The following is an 8,684-nucleotide window of genomic DNA, read 5'->3' as shown; positions in this document are numbered from 1 at the left end:
TATCGAAAGGAGAGCAGAGAGGACGCACGAGCGAGCAGCTGGACTGCGCTGCGTCCAGGGGAAGCGAAGTGAAGCAAAGCAAAGCAAAGCAAAGCAAAGCAAAGCAAAAAAATAAAATAATCACAAAAGAAAAAAAAATTCAAATAAAACTAAGAAAAAAAAGACAAAAAAATTAAAACACATAAAAGGAGCGGCGGAACATTCGCTTCTTCCGGTGTTAGACTTTTTAACCTAGGATTGTTGAAACGACAGCGACGATATAATGAAAATCGCGATGCTGAGTGGCGGTGGTGTTGGTGGGGGGGGCGTAAGGGACGAGGAAGGTCACACGGTGAGATGATAAACGTGGATGGAGTGTAGGAAATATCGAGCTCGGCTGACGAAGCAAAGGGATAAAGGAATTAGGTGATTAAAAGGAAAGACGATGCGAAAAGTGCGGGTGGCCATGGCCAGGAGATTGACCGTAGCTTGCCAAGGACGACGGCCGTCACAGCGATGTCGGGCAGAGAAACATTTGCTAGATGACGAAATAAATGGACAAAGATGAATAATGATGTCGAAGCTAATGCTTAGATCTAAGTCTAATAAGTTATATAATTGTCGATGAAAATTTCGTTTTAAAATACAAGTATATCAATCTTACATTTTTCCTATTCATCGCGCGGACAAAAAAAAACGCGTGACATCCTTGTAATACACACAAAGTATCTCTCTTTACCTTTCTCTTACTCTTAAATTACATTCTTTAACTTTTTCATCTTCTCACATCTCATCCCAGCCCCCTATCCGCTACCCCCTACCCCCTATCTCCACATCTATCTATCTATCTATCTATCTATCTATCTGTCTGTCTGTCTGTCTGTCTGTCTGTCTGTCTGTCTGTCTGTCTGTCTGTCTGTCTGTCTATCTGTCTATCTATCTGTCTCTCGCTATCACTCTCGCACTCGCTGTCATATCTCTTAATTAACTAGCTTAACTACCTCTCAATTAGTTAAGAAAGTTTAAAGAAGTCTCTTTCCTTAACGGACGTAATTGAAAAGAAAAAAAATTATTTATCAACTTATCGATCATTGCGAATTGAAAAATCTTATTACAGTAATAAGCGCAGAATAGTGGCTTTGTAAAAGTTGGATTTAAGATTAAGTGGCATTGTAAGGTATTGTTATTATGATGTAATTACCGAGTATCTGAACTGATGGCGTTTGGTCCACACGCCCATAATCGATAATAAATAATGGCATCATATCAGTTTTTAATTCGTCGTCCCTTACAGCGCCATTCACGCTCTATACAAATTTCAGTCAATAATAATAATCGTTATTTTCCTTTGAAATTTAAATTAAAATTTTTGAAAGGATAAGGTTATTCTTTCGTGCTCGTTGTTTTTCTCAATTAACTAAGCTGACTGCTTACATTATTTGGGTAATGCAAGTTGAGTCACCTATCATTGCAAATGAAAAATAACAAGGTTGACAATTCGTAAATATCATTGATTATCATCGATGCATTTTGAAGCGCAACGGTGCAGCTTTAGAAGATCCGTTTAAGCAAGAGTTATATAAAAAAAAAAAAAAAAAAAAAAAAAAAACAATAAGTTGCGCCTTTTATTTAATTCTACTTTGCACGAAAAGAAAATAGTACCTTAAAGATGGATGATATACGGGTGAATAATTCGATTATCGTACATTCTCAAACGACGCGTTCTTTAATCGAAGATTAAAATGCGTATTTTAGCTTCAAGTAACTTAAAAGTTAGATTAAAAGTTACGTTTTAATCGTGTACGCATAATTTATGTTAATTACACATACGTGTCCCAGCGTTATGAATTTCGAATTTTCAAGTATGTCAACGATAGTTTTTCGTAGCACACGCGATATACAAACTTACAAATCAACACTAGTCGACGGGAGTTTTTATCATATAAACTATATTATTACATACGAGCATGTAAGTAAATAAAAAGTCGAAGTTTAAACGAAATGAAAAACAAAAAAAAACAAAAAAGAAGCATATTCTTATTACAAGTTTATAGTCCAGGGTCGCTCTGACTCTCCTTTTTAAATGAAAAGATTTACTATGTCTATCTTTATATACATCTGCACATTCTGCCTAATATACAAATATATACATATACACACACTAATACACTTGCGCACGAGTTTGCGTATGCAATATGTACGAATAAACGAAAATGTAATTTGAATTTAAGATAACTTGGAAAATTTAGAAAAATCTTTCAAAGTTTTAAAGGATCAAGTGTTGATGGGACCTATACGCGCAATTGTTCATTTCAGCGTTATTAGCTTAATTGGCAATTTATTGAATTACTTTTGTCGATAAATTCTTTTGATTACTTAAATTATCCATATTTACAAGTACATTATCTCCTTATACATCTAGTTGTTTGTATAAGCATAATTACCGCTTTATTTTCACAAATACATTCATAACGTGTTGGCACTAAAAAAATACCTTTAGTTTACACACACATGCGCACACACTATACATATATATATATATATATATATATATGATTCTTCATAGTTGAAATTTTACCTGCAACTTCATACGAATAAAACTCACAACTATTATTATAATCAATTGAGTATTAACAATTCTAATATTTAAACTTTGTATGCGTTAAATAACGGATGTAAGATTGTGTAAATTTTGCATATCGATATTACCTTTTAAAATTATGCATTCGTTTATAAATTTATTACATAGTAATTACTTATAATGTTATTTCTGAAAAAAATGTCTGTCATTGATAAAGGCGTCAAAATTGCATTGCATTTCATTGCTCCCATTGCACGTGTCCCTTCAAACCTTTTTCAATTTAATCAATAAATTTTCAAAGTGTACATATTGCATCATTTTACAGTGTTATATAAAGTTTTTCCACAAGTAAATGATAATAATCCTAATAAAAAGAAAATAAATATGGGATATCGATGCGATGCATCGCTTTTTTCACTCGCTCGACATAAACACATATGCATGTACACACACACGTATGTATATGTATATATATATATATATATATATATATATATATATATATATATACATAATGTAGTACCGACGTCTATCTATATCGTAAGTTTGCAATAGCTGGATGGATATAATCGTTTATTCCAAACATTCTGTTCTTAATCGACTTTTGTACAAGCCCAACTACCCTTGACTACCCTCAAAATAAAACATCTTCCCGTATATAATAATTATAATTGTTATTAATACTATTATTGTCATTGTCATTCTTCTTCTTATTATTATTATTTTTAATATTATTATTATTACTACTACTACCACTACAACAACGACTACTATTCTCCTTATTATTTTATTATTATTATTATTATTATTATTATTATTATTATTACTACTACTACTACTACTACTACTACTACTACTATTCGTCTTCATTCTACTACTACTACTACTACTACTACTACTACTACTACTACTACTACTACTACTACTACTATTATTATTATTATTATTATTATTATTATTATTATTATTATTATTATTGTGATTATCATTATCATCGTCCTTTTCATTAATATCATCGCGATTATCAACACTTTCATTATCATCGATTTTATTATTACATAGGTTCTGGCAGCTCGCCGATTTTGCCTTCCTTCGTTTTTGTTTTTGGTTATATTATTTTGTTTCCTATACACTCATTTTTTACTATAGTTATGGAATTTTCAAATTTTCAGCAAATATTATATATGTTTGTGCAACTTCCATAAGCTCTGATTTTTGTCGTGAAGGTATTTTAGAGAGTAAATAGCGAAGCTGGCAATATGCAAGATAAATCAGTATAACGAATCTCAAGATGTTAAATATTACATATGGTTACGACCACTACTTATTGCGTTTTATTTTCATATATTTTTCTCTCTCTTTTTTATAGTAATTAAGTAACTAGATCGTAAATAATATATTGATGATTTATATAACTCTTTGAGGAATCTCTTACTGTTACTATTGCGTTTTCACTTGCTGTTAAGCCGAATTTATATTCTAATTTATTTGTTGAAGCGTTTTAACAAGCGAACGATTTCAATTTATTTATAATAGCTTATTACAGTCAATTGGTATCTTCCTAAGATATTACCTTTTTTTTTTTTTTTTTTCAACGTTGAAAAGAATAAAAATTTTGCAGCTTTGTCTAACATTTTACGTATGAAAAATTTCAACTTTTTGAATATTTAATAATAAATTTTTTTTAAAGCTAATTCATTCGTTATTTTAAAACGTCGTAAAAGGATTTTCTGTCATTTCATTGGATTTTCTTGTTTATGCACTTGGTCACTCATCATAAAATGTTGTAAACATTTTTTTTACTCATTGTCAAATTGTAATTGAAAATTCAATTGATTGTATATTGAGTGAAATAAATTTATTTCTTATATTTCGTCCATAAATTCAAGCTTTTTAAAAATAATTTTATAAAACAAAACACAACGTTCAATATTATATAATTAAGAAGTATGATTGCAAATTGCGATTAATCTTGACGTTACTTTAATTTCGTCTTTGTATGAAAAAAATGCAATATTAAAACATATTTTCTGTATACTTAAATTATTTGATAAACAGTTGGTAGAAAAAATGTTTATGAAGAAGCTCTTCCGTACACGCTGAATGAAATTATCGACGCCATATCAAATTTTAAATTAAAATTCGAGTTCCAAAAGTTATTTCGATGGCTAATAATTGTAAACTCGAAAGAAAGGCAAATTAAACAAGATTTTTTAATGAATTATATTCGGGATCTTACAGTAAGAATTCAATTGTAAATTTTAACGATCGATAAAAAGCGATAAAATTGATTAAGTTTCGATATTTTATGAAGTCCATTGTGAGAATGGCATTAGAGACGTTATATAACTTTTTACTTCAGTAATAAGCCATGACACGACGCAACGACGACGATGATAGTTATCCTTCGTATATGCATGTGTGCGTGTTTGTGAACGGGTGCGTTAAAAAGTTAAAAGTTATTTAAAAAAAAAAAATAAAAAATAAAAAAATAAAAAAAAAAGGAAGGAAGGAAGTGATTTCAATACTGTTTTTTCACGAGAATTGACGGCACTTCTTTTTAAAGAATTTGTATATAAGCATTGCGTTAAATTTATTGTAATCAGTTCCAATTTTATTTTTTATTTCTGAATAAAATGTTGTAATCAGAAATTTAGAATATTTTTAAATACTTATTTAAAATAAGTAGTTCAATTTAACAACAACAAAAATAAAACAAATTGGTAGTAATTAAAAAAAAAAAAAAAAAAAAAAAAAAAACCAACAACAACAACAACTGTGTTTCGCTAAAAAGTTTTCTTTAAAACTGCTTTACGTTAAAATTAATAGGTGTGTACTATAATAAAATTATAAGTTAAAGAATTTGAACAATGATAAGTGAAAACATACACTGTTCTTATGAGTTTCTCGATATATGTTAAAATCAGCGAATTAATTTCTTCTTCGATAATTATTTCTTTTTTATATTACTCATAAGCAAAATAGAGTGCGCAGTAAAAAATTTAGTTTAATTTATTCATTTCATAATGGACTTACACTTGGGTTTTTAATACCATTTTTTTAAACTCTTTGTAATCATACTCATGAAAGTATCTCCAGTACCGTTTTATGAAAAGTATATTTTTATAACCAATACTGGAAACTTTTTTAAATTGTTAAATCTCCGAAATCGTACGCAAAGTTAAAAGTGTTAACTTATTCACTTTATCATAATATTAAGTGTAAGTTCACGATGAAGTATATCGAATTATATCTGATCTTACGTTAAAATGTCCACGTAACACATTCGTCAATCTGTTGCAATAATTAACAGCCGTCAAGTGTGTTTTACTCTTATAATAGAAAATAAATAAAATGAAATTCATTATGGTAACATTGAAAAAAAAAAAGAAGAATGAATGATAGAATAAAAGAAGGAGATAGATAGGTAGAGAAAGAGTGAGAGAGAGAGAGAGAGAGAGAGAGAGAGAGAGAGAGAGAGAGAGAAAGGGAGAGAAAGAAAGATAGAGAGAGAGAGAGAAGAAAGTAATATACATTAACCGCTCGACTTACCGTTCAATTTAAAATGCAAATAAAAAATCAAAAAGATAAAGTATTCGATCCTTGAATTAATAAGGAAAACACGAATGCATACATAGTCGTAAGTGGGCGAATGATTGATAGAAATAGTGTGGAAAAGAAGAGACAAAGAGAGGGGGGGGGGGAGAAAGAAATTTAAAAAATTCTATTCAGCGACGCTTTACATAACTTTCTCTTTTTAATTGTCACTACATTTCATATGTGAACTATACTCGTATTTATTCTCTCGTAAAACAGAGAGTGAGAACGAGAGAGAGAGAGAGAGAGAGAGAGAGAGAGAGAGAAAGCGTGAGAAAGAGAGTAGCTAGAAGAGAGGAATGAAATCTTTCGAGCAAATGCCGAAAAGATAAGAAAATTTCCTTTATCTCGAACTTTATAACAATTATAAATATTATACATAATTAATATTAATCAATTATACATAAATATCATCCCGCGCCGCATTCCGGGGGAATTTGTCGTCGTTTTCGCTGTTTTTTCTACCTCTTCTTTAGAGAATCGCGTTGTTTATTCGATGACGATGAAGCAAAAAAGTGAAACAAAAAAAAAAAAGAAAAAAAAAAAGAAAAAAAAGGAAATAAGAAACAGTAAAAATTATATAAAGTGATGATTTTAAAGTTTAATAAGCAAAAAATGAAGATAAAGACGTTAAGTAAAGAGGGAGGGATATTATAGAGGAATATCGCAAAGGCAATTGTAATGAAAGTGAAATAAAAAATGAATGTGCTGCACTTTCCTTCGTGTATTATTACATTCTTATACATGCGTGAATTCGTGGAAAAGTTAATTAGTGGAGATACCGTTCGGGAATGACAAACTGTCATATATAAAAATTATATGTAAACTGAAAATGCAGTCATAAACATAAAAATGAAACTTTAATTAAGCAAAAGCAAAAGTATACACAAAATGAATGAAAGAAAATAATTATACGAATGAATTATTTAAAATATATCTCCTCTCTCTTCTCACTATGATATAAAATATAAATGAAATAATTAATTCTATCTCTCTTTGCTACCAAGTTGTACTTATTCATAACTAATTTACTTGTACAAAAATGTGTTAAATAATAATAATAAATACATAATATATGATATTCAAATTTCTTTTACTTTCACTCACTTTATTCCCGTTATTTCCATCTTCGTTTTTATTTAACTTTTTTATTTTTTACATATTTGTATATGTGTTAATGTTCTCATATTAAGTATTACGGTGAATTATGAAAATTGCTGCATAAAATTTATCAATAGCTATTTGTACTTTATACGAATGCATTTTTTTTTCTTCTTTTTATTGAAAAGTCACTCTGTTTGTTCGATGTCGAGCAATATAATGTAGATAAAACATGGAGGTGAGTCTTATTATATTTTAAAATGTTTTACAGCTCATTGATTACCGAAATAAATATAAAGTAGGAAAGTTATTTAAAAATTAGATTTAAAAATTTTTCATTATTTAATTAAATATATTTAAAATTAAAAAAAAAAAAAAATTACAATAAAAATAACTTACATAATTATATTTGTAGAATTGTATTAGTAATGGTATAATGTTAGAATATCGATTGAAAAGATTAATTCTACGATAAATTATAATAAAAAAGATACTATTCATATATATATAAATGTGCATAAGCAAGTATTTTAATTATCAATAATTTAAATTATTATAAATAAGCAATTTAGTAATAAAACTAACACTTACGAATCTTGTATCTTCTTTTAATAAACTACCATGTGTAGCGATTAATCGAATAGATACAATTTAAATATTTGTTAATTGAATTGACGATAATATAAACAGTCGTTTAAAGTTAAATGTCAATTACATATAGGAATATTCAAAATTAATAGAAAATAAAAATTAATTTATCTAAATATTTAAAATTGAATGTAATACGCATAATGATTTAAAATTTTTCCTTATAATAATTACGAATTTTAATTGGAAAAGCTGAAAAATATTATTGTAACTTCTACTTAAATGTTCTTAATTAAATAATCTAAAATTTTTATAGTATTTTTAAAAAGATTATTTCTAATCTTATCTGATATATTGAATGAATAATCTATAGATATTCTTTGTGTGTCGATATAAATGTAGATTACGATTACCTAGAGTCAAATTTTTCACAAATATTTTAATAATTTCTATATTTTTATCACTTGTTGCTATTTTTCTTTGCTTACGTAAATGGCTGCGATAATATCTTCTTCATTTATAATGCTTTATTAGTCTTTGGGGTAACTCTAAGAGATAAAGTTTTTATTAAAAAAAAAATATCAATGTAAAAATCTTTTTCAAACGTTACTCACTTATTTAATAGTAATTATAATGAATTCGTCTTTTCCATTGAATATGTCATTAAGTGATCCATGATTATTTAAAGGAAGCACGTAATTGAAAAATCATTTATTAATAAATTATTTATTATTAATATTTGATGTTCTTTTTAGATGAAAATTTTTTATTTTAATTCGCATAAAAATGTACTTAACATCGCCTTTACTCTTAAAAAGAAATATTTGGAAGTAAACAG

The sequence above is a fragment of the Ceratosolen solmsi genome, unplaced genomic scaffold (assembly GCF_000503995.2).
Source record: "Ceratosolen solmsi marchali unplaced genomic scaffold, CerSol_1.0 scaffold13, whole genome shotgun sequence".
Taxonomy (NCBI): domain Eukaryota; kingdom Metazoa; phylum Arthropoda; class Insecta; order Hymenoptera; family Agaonidae; genus Ceratosolen; species Ceratosolen solmsi.
This window is presented reverse-complemented; position numbering follows the sequence as displayed.